At 41.9% G+C, this 19,332-nt stretch overlaps 2 long non-coding RNA genes across 2 annotated transcripts in view; one reads left to right on the plus strand and one right to left on the minus strand.

Annotated features, from left to right (window-relative positions):
- Nucleotides 1-19,332, minus strand: part of LOC146498779 (uncharacterized) — a 319,599-nt gene that overhangs the window by 145,057 nt on the left and 155,210 nt on the right. The window lies entirely within an intron of this gene.
- On the plus strand, nucleotides 7,153-17,358 carry LOC146498788 (uncharacterized). The gene is made up of 2 exons (XR_014870421.1): nucleotides 7,153-7,627; nucleotides 8,584-17,358. It is a non-coding gene; the product is annotated as an uncharacterized LOC146498788 (long non-coding RNA).

Consider the following 19,332-nt stretch of genomic DNA (forward strand, 5'->3'; position numbering starts at 1 on the left):
TCACAGCCTAGAAATCACACAGGACCATTTCTGCAAGTGCAAAGTCGGAATTGGAGGAAAATAATTGTATCATTTGTGCGACTGTTGTTTGTAAATGAAGAATTGTCCCAACTACATGTGCTGCTGACCTTTGACCTTTTCTTTAGGTGCACAGATGAGTCTGTGGAAACATCCAGAACTGAGGCAGTGCTACAGATGTCTTCAAATAAAGTGGTGTATTATCCATGTTTTCTATGGATCACATCCAACATCCTGATCTAACAAGCCCCCTTTTTGTGGATTTTAGAGCCTCTGACTTTTGCTGCGTCTGCGTCTCATTTCAAGCACAAGAGCAAGAAGTGGATGAAGAAATGGGGCGAGTGGGGTCAGTGTAGTGCATGTCAGCTGTGCTCACACATGCTTTCACAAAGAACATGTGTATTCATTGGCAGCATTAAGGTGCACTTTAGTCTTCATAATAATAAAGTATTCTGACTTTATTATTCTGAATCCTCACAGTCATGTTGCAGCTCTGCTTTGCTTTAAGAAAATGTTCTACCAGGATGTTACTTTCCTAAACGTGTTCTCCAAATGGTAAATGGACTGGTTCTTATATAGCGCTTTTCTACTCTGTCCGAGCACTCAAAGCGCTTTATACAGCTAATTCATTCACCCAATCACACCCATTCACACAAGCACTTCTAAACTTAAGTGCTAAGTAGCTAACATTCATACACATTCACACTCCGATGGATGCATCGGAGAGCAACATGGGGTTAGTATCTTGCCCAAGGATATTTGGCATGCAGACTGGAGCAGCCTGGGATTGAACCACCGACCTTCTGGTTAGTGGCTGATCCGCTCTGCCACCTGAGCTACACCACCCCAATTTGCAAATGTTCCCAAAGACTTTGTTCTAAGTCGTTCTACATGATGAAACATTCACACTAAGTTTAAGAAGGACACACAAACACCATCTGTCCTTTCATCATGTGTACAAACGTGTTCAGATGTCAAATGTACCGTGAATGGATGCAAATGTGGATCGTTCCAATAAAATGAGACAGTTTTGTAAGTGGATCACAGTTTGAAGTTCATTGAAACCTGTAAGAACATGTTATTCAAACCAACTTTATCCAACAGGAAGAAGCATCAGGGGAACAGGAAACATTCAAACATGTTTACTGTAAGAACTGCACAAAGGAAGGAAAACACAATCCTACACACGAGCACTTTAAAATGGACATTTAGCTTTTCAAACATCAGGGAGTGCTGCAATAACAACACTGTGCCCATTCTGATCAGAGTGAAATATTTATAGAGATTTATCCATGTGCTGGAAAAGGATTTGATATTAACATATATGCAGATTAGTAGGAGCATTTTCTTCATATTGATTTAGAGTTCAGTACTAGGAATATGTAGAATTAACATCTGTGTATATGATGAGTTATGAAAATTCAAAGTCAGGCTTTCAAAGGACGTCAGAATTGGAGTCTCTGTCTGTGACTGTCCCAGAGGAACCTACCTGAGGATTATTAAAGATCTGTCTATCTAGAAAGACTTGCATTGATTCACAGTGTACAATTATTTCTAATCTATTAACATCTTCCTCCAAATCCTGTTTCTGCTGCATCAGAAGGGCTCAAACCTCCTGCTGTTTCTACTGGACCATCAATTCTACTTTATGATGATCTTCAAAGATAAAAATGTGAGTTTATTTGTGAACTCTGTGAAATGCGTCTGATGTTTAGTTTGAACCAATCCTGTGTCAGCTGCAGCCACATCATTGCCACGCATACAAATGGCTGCGTTCCTGTTTAGACCTGCTGGCTGTCAACGGGCTTCATTCCATTTCAGACTGTCGGTGGTCGGCTGTAAACTCAACTTGGCTCCTGTGTTAGAAGAGCCTCTGATTTTAAACTATGGATTTGCACGTTTAATAGTTTCTTTCCAACACTATGTTTTTTTTTTCTAGTATAGTTATAAATAAGGTGATCAAATATCTGCTGACTGATTAGATCCAGTATCTATTACAGATGAACTGGATATCACAGCGCATGTTGTTAATCCGTCATATCAAACTAAACAGTGTTGCTGGTGTAAATATCCTCCAATAAAGTCAGATGGGCTTCATTCATTTAATAGCAGCCCCTCTCACTCAGTTTTTTCATTCACTCTTGCTCAGATCTCTGCGAACCTGCACGCACTCAGTGTGGTTGATCATCTTCATCTTAACTTCCTGCTTCTATCATGGTTAAAGCTGATGAATCCTCTGGACATCAAACACTGATGGTGTTATTGGAGCTGAGTGAAGTTTGATGGCTTTATTATCCACGCTGTGACACATGGCAGCTGTCAGAACAGAACACGTGGAGTCAGCAGGTGTGTTTAAATTCAGCCTCTGCTTCCTCTGAAGGTCCATGAAATCACAGCGAGGCCACAAAGGCCGTCCAGAATCCCAGGCTCCCACAAACGTGTCCTCCTTCTCCCTGGATTTGAAGGACAGGTGGGCCCACCCTATCCCAAGATGCATTGCAGCGTGGTGGTGGAACATATATTTGGGTCCAGAGATGGAGCAGCGCTCTTTGAGTCTTTGAGGCTGTTTCTGTTTGAGTCTGGCTTCAGTTCAGTCTAATTTAGCAGCTGTGACATCAGAGATTGTAGGGGAGGAACAGCCACACCCACAGGTGAGTTTCCCACACAGAAACAGAGCGTGAACACCACCTCTGTCTGTGCTGTGTTGGTCACAAGCAATGTTCCCTCTAATTTTTCATGTGTCTGAGCAAACGCACAAACCTCCTAAGCGGTCCCTTGGACCACTGTGAGCAACAGCAGACGTGTGCACTGTGGTCACGCCAGCATCGAATCCATCCAAGTTACATGGTTTATTAAAATAATCAAATTACAGCATTTATGTTAGACTACTTTTAAACTGCTTTAGCCCACTTACAATGAAAATGTAAAAAAAATCTTGTTCATGACCTGTGTAGTATGTTAACACTGTTGGAAGTAAAAATAACTTGAACTCCAATTTTGAAAACACAACTTTCTTTCTTTTTTAAAAAAGCTCTGACTTGTATTATGAGTCTGTGGTCTGGGAGAGTCTGTAACTCTGTCTGCAAATACAGTAAATAATGACCAATGTTGGGCAATTAATTATTATTAATTAAAATAGTTAGTTCTTAAAAAGGGTAACTGAGTTATGCAAACAACGTTTGTTTTTTGCAGCTGTTTACCTAAAAATGCAGCCAAGGTGTTTTTAAATAAACATTTCAAACTATTTACAGAACAATCAGCTGTTCTGCATCAAATCTGATGCCACACAAATTATTTGTGCCACTCCAAAAAATAATTTCTTTCCACTATGAGATGAAGGAGAACAACAGCCTGATACCTGCAGGCCTGACAACAGGAGATGTATCACTCTGAGGGTTATCTACTTCCGGCGCCCCCAGTGTGCGGCAGCCTGTTACAGCAGCTCTGCTCATTCTGAGTTTCTTTCTTTCTTATATTTTTTCTCTCGTAATTTTTATAACTAACGTATTAGTAATTAGGGAAGGAGCGCCGTCGCCCGAGAAGGAGACGTTATCAACCATCTCTTCCTTCTGTATTTATTGGAAACGTAAGATCTTTGCCCAATAAGATGGATGAGCTCGTGTGTCACAAGTTGATCTGGCTGTAGGCTGTGGCACTTGGCCAGAGGTGGCGCTGGTTGACTCGACTCCATGTTAGTGCACAAAGTAAACTGCTCGCTGTAGTTGTGAAGCAAAAACGCTGAAACCGGAGAAATAAAACGTGCGAGGGGAACGATAACGACGACAAGAGTCTCCCGATCGTTTACTCTTGCTGTCCTGTGAACAACATCGGCGTGGTGTTAATTGTTTGCTGTTTTCGCGATCTCGTCGCGCATGAGGATATCACCAGGTAAACTCGAAACATTTGTAAACATTTTGTTGTTCAACAGCATCAAGACTGACGGAGTGTGTTTGAGATAACCTCACAAGTGTCACAGATGACACATTTGGCGTGTTTTTGCTGATTTGTCGGTAGCAGCTCCTGAAACGCAAGACTGCCACACATCTGTTCCACCAACGCCAGTTGATCTAAACACCAGTAGATCTGGAACACCGGCAATGTAGCATCATGATGCTAACGGAGTCATGGCTAACACCACTAACTCCGGACACGAGCGTGACACTACCGGGATTCCTGATGCTGCGAGCGGACAGGACGAGAGACAGCGGTAAGAGGAAAGGAGGGGGACTGACAGTATTTGTGAACGACAGATGGTGTAACCCTGGGCACATCACTGTGAAAGAACAACTCTGCAGCAGAGACATTGAGCTTTTAGCTGTTAGCATGCGTCTGTACTACATGACCCGGGAATTCTCGCATGTTATCGCGATAACAGCGTATGTATGTTGGCCCCCTCAGCCAACGCAGATGCAGCCTGTGACTCTCTCCACTCTGTGGTCAGCAGACTGCAAACACAATCTCCGAGAGCCCTTCTCATAATATCAGGGGACTTTAATCATGCCTCACTGAACTCCACGCTGCCCACCTTCACCCAGTATGTGACCTGCCCAACCAGAGACAATAAAACACTGGACTTACTGTATGCCAATGCTGAAGAGGCATACAGTTCCTCACCTTTCCCTCCACTGGGCAGATCTGATCACAACCTGGTGCACCTGGTCCCTGTGTATGAGCCCTTAGTGCGCAGGGAGCCACCAGCCACCTGCACAGTGCAGTGATGGTCGGAGGAGAGCGAGGAGACTCTTAAGGATTGTTTTGAGTCGACTGTGTGGGAGGTGATCTGTGATGACCACAGAGAGGACATTGACAGCCTTACTACATGCATTACTGACTACATTAATTTTTGTGTGGATAACACCGTACCTACCAGGACTGTACGGTGTTTCTCCAACAACAAACCTTGGATTACCCCAGAAATTAAAGCTGTCCTCAAGCAGAAGAGGGGGGCCTTCAAATCTAGAGACAAGGAGGAGCTGAAAAGGGTGCAGAGAGAGCTGAGGGGACTGATAAGGAATGGGAAGGACAGCTACAGGCAGAAGATGGAGAACCAGCTTCAGCAAAATAACGTTGGCGAAGTCTGGAGAGCCCTCAGAACCATCTCAGGCCACAAACATCAGAACTCTCTGCCTGGGGGGGATGTGAGGTGGGCAAATGAACTGAATCATTTCTTCAACAGATTTGATTCAGCCATGGGGCAGTCTCCAACATCGGCTGCAGACTCACCCACCCCCACTGCTGCTGTTCCACCTCTGACACCTCAGACACTTCACACCTCCTCTATTCACCCTGCTTACTCCTCCCCATCCCCAACAACAGCATCCAATACACACTCAACACAAGGCTCCAGCCTGTCTTTCTCAACCATCCAGGTTAGGAGGGAACTGAGGAGGATTAATGGCAAGAAGGCAGCGGGCCCAGATGGCATCAGCTCGAGGGTCATCTGGTCCTGCGCTGATCAGTACCAGATTGAGGTGATTGAGCACCTCTTCAACCTGAGCCTGAGGCTAGGAAGAGTCCCACAGCTCTGGAAAACCTCCTGTGTTGTACCAGTGCCAAGGACTTCACGCCCCAAGGACCTCAACAGCTATAGGCTGGTGGCTCGGACATCCCACCTGATGAAGACCCTGGAGCGGCTGGTCCTAGCTCAGCTTCGGCCCCTGTGAGCTCATCACTGGACCCACTTCAGTTTGCCTACCAGCCTGGCATTGGAGCAGATGATGCCGTCATTCACCTCCTACATCGTTCCCTCGCTCACCTGGAGACCGCTGGGAGCACTGTGAGAATCATGTTCTTTGATTTCTCCAGTGCCTTCAACACCATTCTTCCCTCGGTTCTGAAGAACAAGCTGGAGAACTCTGGAGTGGACCATCACCTCACTACCTAGATACTGGACTACCTCACCGACCGACCACAGTATGTGAGGACTCAGGGCTGTGTGTTGGACAGGGTCGTCTGCAGTACGGGGGCCCACAGGGAACGGTTCTGGCTCCGTTCCTCTTCTACACTGCAGACTTCTCCCACAACTCCACCCAGTGCTTCCTGCAGAAGTTCTCTGATGACTCTGCAATAGTCGGCCTCATCACTGATGGGGACGACAGGGAGTACAGAGGACTGACCCAAGACTTTATGGACTGCTGCCAGCAGAACTACCTCCAGATCAACACTAGTAAAACCAAGGAGCTGGTGGTAGACTTCCACAGGCACAAACATCCTCCACTGCAACCACTGAACATCCAAGGTATGGACATTGAGACTGTGGACAGCTACAGGTACCTTGGTGTTCATCTGAACAACAAACTGGACTGGACTCATAATTCAGACACCCTCTACAGGAAAGATCAGAGCAGGCTGTACCTGCTGTGGAGACTCAGGTCGTTTGGAGTGGAGGGCCCACTCCTGAAGACCTTCTATGACTCTGTGGTGGCCTCAGCCATCTTCTATGGTGTGGTCTGCTGGGGCGGCAGCATCTCTGCTGGGGACAGGAAGAGACTGAGCAGGCTAAATGTCGCAAATCTCTCACATCTCAAAACCGCCGTCACTCCTAAAACCTCCCCCCTCCCTAAATAACAAATGCTATGTTTTGATTGGTCGACATGGTACAGTTTTCAACCAATGGGAAAGGGTGGGGGTGTTTTGGTTTTGTTTTTGCTCAGAGGCGGAGAGTGCTTTTGAGCGCTTTCCTTATAAAACGCTGTTTTTACCGTTTCTTCCCACAATAAATATAAACAACGACAGTTGTCAGACTTACACCTCCTGTTTTACTGCATTAAAGTGATAAGATGACTTCAGCGCTTTGACATGGTTGGTAGTGAAAGCAGGAAATGACAAATGTAGCACAGCAGCAGCGTTTAACACGTCTGAGCTGGAAACAGAAAGTCTGGTATGAACAACAAAGTAGTGGCAGATGTTTGTGTTTCAAACAGGAAACCAGGAGAAATAAATCACAGCCTGCCCTAGAACATAGAGTTCCGAGTTTCACCTAAACACAGCACACACTGCACACACTGCTTCGAGGGTCCTACTGTCCTGAAACGCCTCTCTGTGTTTCCTTCCCGCTCAAAGTTTACTTCCTCTTTCTTAAACGTCATTAAGTGGAGCTTGTTGTTGGTGTGTTTGAAGAAACTGTAAGTTTGCTTTGTTTCTTCCTTTAACAGTTTGTCTTTAGGAACTTGTGTTTAGTTTTCTTAACGTTCATGTTTCATACGTTCCTTTTCAGTTTCATGTTTTCGTTTCATGTTCAAACACGTTTGATTTCTTCACACAACAAACTGTGTGTTTTTATTCCCGGTCTCTCCATTAAAGTCAGTGTGTAATGTTTTCCTGGCTAACATCAGCTGTGTGCCGCTTAGTTCCAGCACAAATCTGCAGCAGAAGCAGGAAAGAAGCAGCTGATATTTGGACGCTATATAAATAAAATTGAATTGAATTGAACATGATGGAAAGGAGGATTTCAGTTGATGTGCACATGAATGATTTGTGTTTCCTCTGCAGGTGAAGGTAGAAAGTGTGTGTGAGCTGATGTGAATTGAGCAGCATGGATCAGTGTGAGGACAGAGAGGAGGGAGTCCCTCCCTCTAAAACCACTCTGTGTGGGGAATATGAGAGCCCAGTGTTGGGGAGTAATGGAGTACATGTACCGCCGTTACGTATTTAAAATACAAAATATGAGTAACTGTATTCCGTTACAGTTACTGTTTAAAAGGTGGTATTTAGAATACAGTTACTTTGTTGAAATAAATGGATTACACGGCGGTACTTCCCTGTTTCATATTGTGGCGGGTCAGGACTGTTTGGGTTTTGTTTGACAGCTACGTTCTGTTGTTCCAGGCAGCGTTACGGTTGCCATGGTTACAGGGTGACGCTCTCTCTCTGCGTGTTTCCTGGGTGAGAGAGCACCTGCTGTTGTTGTTGTGCTAAGCTAATAGGCAGAATGCTACCGGTATAGCTCTAAAGAATGTAGCATCATGGGCAGTGTAGTCCGTGCTGCAGGGAGAATGGACTGTCATACCCGTTATGTGTCTGTGAGCGAGGGAGGGAGAAAAAGGAAAAGTACGAGCTGTCATCGAGCAGAAACGGGAGCTGGAAGCATGTAAATATAATAATAACCACTGCAGCCAAGAAGAGAGCCTGACGAGCCCAGTTGTAAGTAAGTTATTAAGACTCGACTGTACACCGTGTTCGTGTTTTCCTCCAAAAACAATAAGTTCTGTTGGAGCAGCCTTTCAACGCCTCTCTCTGTCTCTGCTAGCAAAGTTGACCCAGACAACAAAGTAAAGCTAGTTTTCAGCTACGAGCCCGACACAAACCCACCGTATTAGCCAGAGGTCCCTTTACTACGGTTCGGAGCCGCGAACCTTCAGTAACAGTAATAAATCACAGCAATAGTACATTCATGTAGTTGTAAACAGCATGATAATATATTAAGTAATCCAAAGTATTCAGAATACGTTACTCTCATTGAGTAACGTAACGGAATACGTTACAGAATACATTTTGGGGCATGTAATCTGTAATCTGTAATGGAATACATTTTAAAAGTAACCTTCCCAACACTGTGAGAGCCAGACCAAAGCTCAGAGGTGAGATGACCATCTCTAACTGTCCATGACTCTTCTCCATGTCACAGCTCAGCACTCACATCACTGCTCCATCATTATTCAAGGAACCCACCTGGACCTTGTGAGGGATTAGAAATTATTTTACTGCTATTGTTAATAATCATCATCATTACCATTGCATTAATAACATAATCTACAGCATTGATATTGTATTCAGATGTTTAAACATATTGGTACCCAATTAGCCTTTATTACAGGTGCAGTTATAACCACTCTAAACTATTGAGTTGAATCTATAATCTTAAATGCTTTTGAATGCTTGTTATAATCTTAAATGTGTACATGCTGGCCTTCTGTCTGTTGGAAAAAGTTACAAGTTCGTGTGAGGTCGAGCCACATACACTCACACATTAGATACACTCATTTATAGGTGAGAGGTTAATCATGTTTGCTTGTAACTCTAAAATTGTCTCTGTAAAAGAGGAATAGTTTCTTGCTGTCTCTGCAAAAAGAGGAACAGTTTGGTTTTCCAGACGGGAAGTGAAAGTCAGAATGTTGACAGGAAGTATCTGCCGTGGAGACGGAGACAATGTTATTTTTAAACTGTGTTAAGTCATTGTGGTTTTGAAACCTATGTATGAACTGTATCTGAGTGACGTTTAAGGGCGTCAGTAAATTTAAGCCCTGGAAGGTATAAAACACCTGCTTATGCTCTGTAACTTGGGGATCGGCGCTGTCTGCGTACAGTGGCGGTCTTCCCACGCGTGTCATTAAAATCATCGTTTGACTCCACCCGGCCGGATCAGTGTTGTTATTATGGAAGTAGATTACCTCCTCTACCCCTCCTCAATATTGAACCTAACACTCCCCAATGTGATGTTTGTGTATTGTATGTACGGTCGGCACGGTCAGTCTCTCAATTGCCCCTCAGGGATCAATAACGTCTTCTGAATCTGAATCAGTCTTTACAATGATCACACAAGTCGTCAGGTTTTTAGTCATAATTGAGTAAGATGCAATATTAATGGCAATGCTTCTTGTATCATATCTCACAGAAATACAAGGTATGCATATCATGACACTAAAACAAATGTCGTCTGTTGCAGGGTTTTTAAAACATATTGTATTCAGAGGTGAATGGCCTAACAGACCCATAACCAACGTTGCCTCTAATGTTTCATGTGTCTGAACACACAAACTCCCTCAGCGGACACTTGGACCACTGTGAGCAACAGCAGACGTGTGCACTGTGGTCACGCCAGCATCGAATCATCCAAGTTACATGTTTATTAAAGTAATCACATTACAGCATTTATGTTAGACTACTTTAAATTAACTGCTTTAGCCCACTTACAATGAAAATTAAATAAATCTTGTTCATGTGTAGCATGTTAACACTATTGGAAGAAAAAATAACTTGAACTCCAATTTTGAAAACACAACTTTCTGTTTTTTTGCTCTGATTGTATTATGAGTCTGTGGTCTGGGAGAGAGTCTGTAACTCTGTCTGCAAATACAGTAAATAATGACCAATGTTGGGCAATTAATTATATAGTTACTTCTTCAAGAAAGTTACTGAGTTATGCAAACAAAGTTTTATGCAGCTGTTTACCTAAAAATGCAGCCAAGGCGTTTTTAAATAAACATTTCAAACTATTTACAGAACAATCAGCTGTTCTGCATCAAATCTGATGCCACACAAATTATTTGTGTCACTCCAAAAAATAATTTCTGTCCACTATGAGATGAAGGAGAACAACAGCCTGATACCTGCAGGCCTGACAGCAGCAGATGTATCACTGCTGTAACACCTGTAACATTCAGCAGTCGCCTCATTGTTCTGACACACACAACAACACTATTGACTACACTACACACTAACTACACACTAACTACACACTAACTACACAAGATTTGTGCTAAACGTCGCAAATCTCTCACATCTCAAACATGCCGTCACTCTTAAAACTTCCCTCTCCCTAAACAACTAAACGCCATGTTGCCATATCCTTTTTTGATTGGTCCACATGGTACATTTTTCCACCAATAGGAAAGGTGGGGGTTTTTGCTCACAGGCTTTGGAGCGTTTTCCTTATAAAACGCAGTTTTTACCGTTTCTTCCCGCAGTAAATATAAACAACGACAGTATTCAGGAAGAAAACCAAACATTGCAGATATTTTTATCATAACTCTGGTTTTACGTGGCCGATCAACACAATTTAAAAACTGGTATAAAGTCCACACTTTGTCCGTCAGTTGTTCGTCTGTCCTGCTCACATCTCCAATGGTTGTACAGGTTGTCATTAACTTCACTCCACATCAGCCGCTTTGCTAAAACACCGGTGTTGCACATAAGGACGCTGTCATAGCCTGTCAACGTTGATTGGCTGCGTATATACGAATGTGAATCACATCATTGGCTGGACTTTGGGATAAGGTGGCATCGTTCTGATCCCATACGGGAGCAGCCAGTCACTGACTGACATTGCCCATAACCCTGTATAATCAGCCACACACTGTCAGTGTGTTACTTTACTTTAGTGATTTCATGTAGTGAAATATCTTCACTCGGTGGTTTTACTTTGGAAAACAAGCAAATAATTTAAAACTTTTTAAAACTCTTTAAACTTTTTTCTTTCACATAGCTTCCTAAAATACTGAAAAGCTTATTTGTTGTATGCTTTAACCCTCCTGTTATGTTGGTTTCCAGGAACACCAGTTATGCTCCTGGGTTCATTTGACCCGGGGCAAATTTACTCATCCAAAAGTGTCAGAAACACTGGCATTGATTATTTTACAATTTTCTTTTATAATTCAGATTTTTTTCGTTTTCTGTGATGCAGATGACATGTGACATCTCTGCTGTTCTGGGTCGATCTGACCCGCAACATAACAGGAGGGTTCATCTTGAATTTGTTTTCAGTTTCGTCATTTGTTCTAATAACACACACTGCTCATGCTGTGATTGGTTGTCCTGTCTGAATCCATTACATCTTGTTTCGGCTCAGTATAATCTGTGAACACAAATGTCATTGACAGCACATGTTACCTGTGTACAGGTTCTGTTTTAGTTCTGTGACCATGGCAGGTGCATAACGCTCTGGGTTATCCATGCATTAAAAAAATGCATCATCGCTCTATCGCTTTAATCAGTCACATCTTTCCATGAGAGGGACAGGATGCACATACACAATCTATAAATGACTCTGTGCTGGTTTCTGTTAGAGGCCGTGCAGACTGCTGCACTGTGGATTGTTGTTTCTTTGATGCAATCAAACTGAAACCTGACAAAGGTACTGTCACGGCTGCCGAGGCGAGCCGTGTGGTGTAGAAGGGAGAAAGGACCCAAAACGCACACAGCAAATCCAGCATGTCCAAATTAACACTGTCAGATTTGATTTCAACACTATTAAAGTGTCTATATGGGTCCACACCAGAGAGTGTTAGTTTAACTCTTTTTGGAGAGTTGGTACGTTAAGTCTGATTTAGTGTTAAACACCAAATCTGTCTGGAGTTGATAATTTAAGACTTACTAATGCTAACTAGGTGTTAAGAGTTTATATATTAACTCTCAAAGAGTATTTTAGTTTAACTACGTAAGAGTTATCTTCTAATTAATTGTAAAAAGCGGGAATTTTACTGTTCTGAACTTCTAGAAATTTCTTTGGAAATAAACATTTACTAAAAAGACACAGTGGTTTTTGAAAAACATTTATTCTGAACTGTGCACCACAATTTCAAAACATTTTCTGAAAGATGTAACAGTGTACATGTTCTCACTTTCAATTTTGTTTATCAAAAGGTCTGACATAGGTGAGCTGGTAAATGCAAATAACAGCATTCTCATCACTTATTTCAATAAACACAAAATACAATATGCATGTCCTTCATTCATCACTTTGTGGAACTTCAACACACTTCTGCTCTCCCCCATATTCCATCTTCACAAGCATATCCTATGTGGAGATAAAAAATAGTTGACACTAATTAATGGCACAAATCAATTGCAGCACAGTAAAAAAAAGGAATCCTCTCTGAGCTATTACTTGTGTAAAGTATTTTCCCAAAAGACAAGGACACAGGCAACAGGTAATACTGAACTAAATGTAAAACCTCAACCTTTTTCATTTTTACCTAAACCGTGTGCACAAAACTCTGGAGGGATCTAAATGCTAACGTAGAACCAGTCAGGACGTCTGCTACTGCTGTTTGCTCGTTTTTATGGGAGATCGTTTTCAGGCTTCAAGTAGCACCATTATACCAACATTTCACATTCTAGACATTGTTTTAGGTGTATTTGACCAAAAATTTGACTAAAAATTCACATGAAGCTTTTTTTCAAGGCTGTGGTATTTGCCCGCAAACAATACCTTTCAGCTAGCTAAAACAGAATATTATGCTATCAGCGAGCAACATGGCTAATGCCTTTCACACAGCTTTGTCTCAACTCCAAAGAGCCACAGAAGTAAAAGCTATTAATAATAATTGAAACAATCTTTGAAAACATGACTTACCAAGCATGGCAACAACTCAAATATGTAGTAGTGATGGGTCGTTCGCGAACGAAACGGCTCTTAGAGCCGGGTCTTTGAAGTGAACGACGCGAGCCGGCTCCTTATTGGGAGCCGTGAGGTTTTTTTTTCCTTCTCTCACCCTCTCTCTCGCCCTTTTTTCCGCTAAACTCCGCACGCGCGGCCTGTACTTTGCACTGGGCAGAGGGGGGAGGGGCGTTAGTTACACTCGCAGTAGCACAGGATCAGAGCCAGAGAGAAAGAAAGCGAGGGACAACAACGTCACATTAGAAAGGTATAGTAATCATCCACTATTTTCAGTTGCAGATGATAAAGGATTCAGAAATCATGCAGGCCCATATGACAGAGAATGTGCATCTTCTTTTTGTTTTCATATTTTAATTTATATTTAATTGTGGTGTGGTTTGCAGTGTTTTGTGTTGTTTCACTTTAAATTTGTTTAAAAGGAAAAAGCTGAAAATTTAAATAGTTAAAAGTTTAAAATGTAAATAGTTGTTCTTTGTATTATATGATTTATTTATTACATTTTATGTGGAGTGAATAAATAAAGTATATTTATGGTGGCCCTTAGAGACAAAGGAGTACAAACTCCAAAACATGTACAAACTCCAAAACACGTAAAAACTCCAAAACGCGTAAAAACTCAGACGCACTTACAAACCCCGAAGCACGTACAAACTCAGAAGCACGTACAAACTCAGAATCAAGTACAAAAGACAACAGAAGTGCTCCAGGATGCTAGGGCCCAGTGTTGAGCGTTTGTTACCTAGTGGCTACACAAGCCAGGAAGTATCAACAACCAGATTTGGTGTGTGGTAGTAACAGGTAAATGAATTTTTTTTTTAATTATTTGAATAAATATGAGTGCTTGTCTATAAATACACAAACAATACACACATGTTTTCAATTGTGTAATTTAAGTGATCTGGGTAGCTCTGTTTTGGAAGTTCAGTAAACGCTAGAAATGTGTTTTGGAGTTTGTATATGCTTTAGAGTTTGTACGTGCTTTGTCTCTAGGGGCCATATATAAACATATATAAATAAAACCACTTTTTTTTACATTAGTAATTCCTTTTCTGCATAATTTTATATTATTGTTAATGATTAAATAATTAAAGCAACAAAACAACCTGAAGAGCCGGTTCGGAGCCGAAAGAGCTGGCTCTTTTTAGTGAGCCGAGCTCAAAAGAGCCGGATCTCTAAAAAGAGCCGGAAATCCCATCACTAATATGTAGAGCCAAATGTTCTGAAACGGCTTCACTTCAGCTTCGATTGGAGCCTATGGTGCTGGGGGCAGAGTCTGTGAATTTACTCTATTAGTGTCATAGCCCCTGTAGGAGTTCAGAGTTAAGAGGTCAAGAGTTAATATTTCAATTCAATTCAATTCAATTCAATTTTATTTATATAGCGCCAAATCACAACAAAAGTCGCCTCAAGGCGCTTCATAGATACAGAGAAAAACCCAACAATCATATGACCCCCTATGAGCAAGCACTTTGGCAACAGTGGGAAGGAAAAACTCCCTTTTAACAGGAAGAAACCTCCGGCAGAACCAGGCTCAGGGAGGGGCGGCCATCTGCTGCGACCGGTTGGGGTGAGAGAAGGAAGACAGGATAAAGACATGCTGTGGAAGAGAGACAGAGATTAATAACAGATATGATTCACTACAGAGAGGTCTATTAACACATAGTGAGTGAGAAAGGTGACTGGAAAGGAAAAACTCAATGCATCATGGGAATCCCCCGGCAGCCTACATCTATTGCAGCATAACTAAGGGAGGATTCAGGGTCACCTGGTCCAGCCCTAACTATATGCTTTAGCAAAAAGGAAAGTTTGAAGCCTAATCTTAAAAGTAGAGATAGTGTCTGTCTCCCGAATCCAAACTGGAAGCTGGTTCCACAGAAGAGGGGCCTGAAAACTGAAGGCTCTCCCTCCCATTCTACTTTTAAATACTCTAGGAACAACAAGTAGGCCTGCAGAGTGGGAGCGAAGTGCTCTAATAGGGTGATATGGTACTACAAGGTCATTAAGATAAGATGGGGCCTGATTATTTAAGACCTTGTATGTGAGGAGCAGGATTTTGAATTCAATTCTGGATTTAACAGGAAGCCAATGAAGGGAAGCCAAAACAGGAGAAATATGCTCTCTCTTTCTAGTCCCTGTCAGTACTCTTGCTGCAGCATTTTGGATTAACTGAAGGCTTTTCAGTGAGTTTTTTGGACATCCTGATAATAATGAATTGCAGTAGTCCAGCCTGGAAGTAATAAATGCATGAACTAGTTTTTCAGCATCACTCTGAGACAGGATATTTCTAATTTTAGAGATGTTGCGCAAATGGAAGAACGCAGTCTTACATATTTGTTTAATATGTGCGTTGAAGGACATATCCTGGTCAAAAATGACTCCAAGGTTCCTCACAGTGTTACTGGAGGCCAAGGTAATGCCATCCAGAGTAAGAATCTGGTTAGATACCATATTTCTAAGCTTTTCAGCGCCGAGTACAATGACCTCAGTTTTATCTGAGTTAAGAAGCAGAAAGTTAGTGGCCATCCAAGTCTTTATGTCTTTAAGACATTCCTGCAGTTTAACTAATTGGTGTGTGTTATCTGGCTTTATGGACAGATAGAGCTGGGTGTCATCTGCATAGCAGTGAAAATGTATGCTATGTCTTCTAATTTCCATTGTAACACCTCCAGATTTGACATAGAAACACTCATTTTTAACACTCGATTTTAACTAATATCATTTTACACCTCAGAGTTACATTAAAAGAATGTGACTCTACTTAGAGTAAAATTAACTCTAAGACTACTAACACCAAAACATTTAACACTTTTGAATTTGCTGTGCAGGCAGTAGATGATAATGCTAGTGATGTTTTATTTACACAATGGTGAGAAGGCAAAACAGGCAAAGAGGGAAGACAAAACTTAAACAAAACTGGGAAAGCTAAATGACAAACCTGAGAGTAGTGATGTGTCCTGTGTGTTGAAGCGTCGAATCGTGTGTCGGGTAATCTCGGGGGCGTTTCTGTGAAGCGCGTATCGAGGCTTGCTTTGATTACGTATGTAGTGACGTTCGAGGCCTCGCAGGCAGCCCGTACCACATGACTGATTCAGGGACTGGTTCACCGGTTCACGCCAGATTCGAAATAAAATGGGCAGAAAAACACAGCTGATTTCCCATCACACTGTGTTGTGGAATTGGATTACGTACGTGTTACATAGTTACTTGAGCATTTCTTCTTCGATGGAACCAGGAAGGAAGAGATTTTTTATTTCATTTTATCTCTCCTAATAAAGTATGCACACAGTAATAAATATCACAAATGATAAGCACCATAATATAAATAAACAACACTACAGATCCTATAATCGGATTTCTGTCTTTGAGTTTATTATAAAGTGAAGCGCCAAATACTAGTTTGTGTCATTATCCAGATGTACATAAGCATGATTACACAGGTACTAGCGGGTTTTGATTATCGATTAAAATCGATTCTAGCTTGGATAACGTGATATCGATTCATTAAAATCCTGAATCGATTTTAAATATTACTACATTTCAACCACCACCAAACAGCTAAAACAGTAAATGAGAGCAGGTACACCGATTCTGCACAAAGACGTAAACACTAAGCGCTGACGCATCACAATCAGTGAGATGTCGCCTTTCTCACCAGACAGCATGGACACGGTCGGGTCTGAAAGCCGACAGCTCACTGATTCTAATCTAAGGCATCTGCTGTGATGCTTACACATTAGATAAAGTCTTGAAAGTGTCAGCTTTCTTTTTATAGTTATAAAAATATGCAAATGTACTGATCTATGATCTGAATTATACTATTGACTGACTGTCTGAGGCTAACAGTTACACAATCATACCAAAACTCTGTCCTGATAGCTTCCACTTTCTCTTTTGTATCACACATACTGAGACAATATTCGGGATAAATAACCAAGAAAACAATTTATTCAGTTTAGAGGCTTACACATCATTATAATCACAGAGCCCGCTTCACTTGAATTGTCCACTTGATGGCGCAGTAGAGCAAATGAATCATCACAATGCTTCGAACCATGAGTCGACCAATTGGGTGGAAAGCTTCAGTTCATCATGAGGCTTCATCTCACCATCACTACCTGAGAGGGTACCAGAATGGGGGGGGGGGGGGGGGGGGGGGGGGGGGGGGGGGGGGGGGGGGGGGGAGGGAGAGAGGGAGAGAGAGAGAGAGAGACACGGACGAGAGACAGGACACCGTGGAACACAGACGAACCAGCAACAGGCAGGAGAACACACAGGGTATAAATACACACAGCAGTGATCAGGGGATGAGAGACAGGAGGGCAACACAGCTGGGAGAAATCAGAGCTGACGGGACAGAGGAAGCGTAACTGAACACACTCACATGAGACCTTCAGAATAAAACAGGAAACTCAGACACAGAACTGGACAAGACGCTGAACTAAACAGACAGATTCACAGACAGTGTGACACCACAGACAGAAGTGGGAGCAGGGCAGGCACAGAACAGAAACCTAACAAATGGCAAATCATAACAGAATTTATACTCACAATGAACAAAAGCATAAAGAAACACAAAACACTGAGTCGGCAGACTCAGGACCATGACAGGTCTGTGTCATCAATCTGCTTCAGATTTCCATAATAAAGCACACGTTTGATTATCACAGCACAAATGATGTTGTGTCCCAGCCCACAGAGTCCATCTGTGCGTTCTGTTACAATAATACTGGCCTATTACTGTTATAGTATCAAACAGTGTTACCTTATTATTATGAGGTTATCACCACTTTGAAATCTATACATTAAAATTCTAAAGTACACAGGTTACTACTTTAACATTAGCAGCTTATCATATTGTTAGCAGATACATGTCAGTGTAATATTACAGAGCTTATATTGTGTTTGCAGGTTTACTGGTTATTTTCATATTGTTACCTTCTTGTTTCAATCTTTATTAGCAAGTTACAAGTGCTGCTGAGATCCGGTTCCGGGTCGCTGCCCGTCAGATACTCTTTTATACTGCCGACACTTTATTCACTTTTAGTCACTTACAGTTATTTATTCACCTATTTGGTCACTTTAATGTTAAAACGGTGTATATACTGTATATTCTGTGTATTTATTATCTCACTCTTACTGCCTGTTTATGCCCTGTCCTTAGCTTCAGCGTCATGCTGCTCTGTTGTATCTTGGGGATAAATAAAAATAAATAAAAAGTCTTTCTGATTCTGACATGCCAAACAAACAAATGAGTGGCCTTAAATAATCTTATGCATAAACATAAACTTGCCTCACACTTCATGACAAGAATGCATTATATCATGATGTGTTTATCTGCCCTTACACTGGTTTTTAAGTCGAGTGTGTTCAAAGACACAAGTATAGCTGAAATGTGTTTCACTGGTTGAAAATAACATAAAAATGTCAACAGCAATGTATGGTAGAGACGACTGGTCCTTTGTTATTACAGCTCAGAAACCACACGAACGTGCGCTGTATGAGAGGCTACTTTCAGTGATGTAACAGCTTAGTTGTGATTTGTGCAACATCTCTAAAGTTAGAAATATCCTGTCTCAGAGTGACGCTGAAGAACTAGTTCATGCATTTATTACTTCCAGGCTGGACGACTGTAATTCATTATTATCAGGAAGTCCTAAAAACTCCCCGAAGAGGCTTCAGTGTAAAGAGTTTCAGTAAATTTAAGAGTACTTTATGAGGATTTGTATCATGTTTTTACAGTATTTTACTGTACAAAGTAAAGGGTTGTGGGAAAATGTATCGTCTCTTTTGTCACTATTGTAAAGAATTTTGCAGCAGTGATGGGACCCAGGAAAAACTGACCAATAGCAACAGAAACTTCCTTCAAACTGCGTTTTTCCAACCCTTTGGTGGAACGAGCCGTAAAAAGAAAACTCAGCAGAAGGTCAGCATGTTCTTATTATGTTCGACAAAACAAGATGATTTCCCAGATATGTTTCCTTCTAAGCTGATTCTTTTCTGTCATTGGAATGTCATTCAGACTGGAGAAGTGCAGTCGGATAATAACAAAGAGAGGGAAGGTAGTCAGAACGGAGGGGATCGAGCTACCAGAAGGCAACATTGCAGACATAGAGCACAGTTACAAGTACCTGCGGATCCTGCAGGAAGATGGCAACCATGAAGAGGCCGCTAGGAAAGCTGCAACCACCAAGTACCTG

Source organism: Neolamprologus multifasciatus, chromosome 17 (assembly GCF_963576455.1).
Source record: "Neolamprologus multifasciatus chromosome 17, fNeoMul1.2, whole genome shotgun sequence".
NCBI lineage: Eukaryota > Metazoa > Chordata > Actinopteri > Cichliformes > Cichlidae > Neolamprologus > Neolamprologus multifasciatus.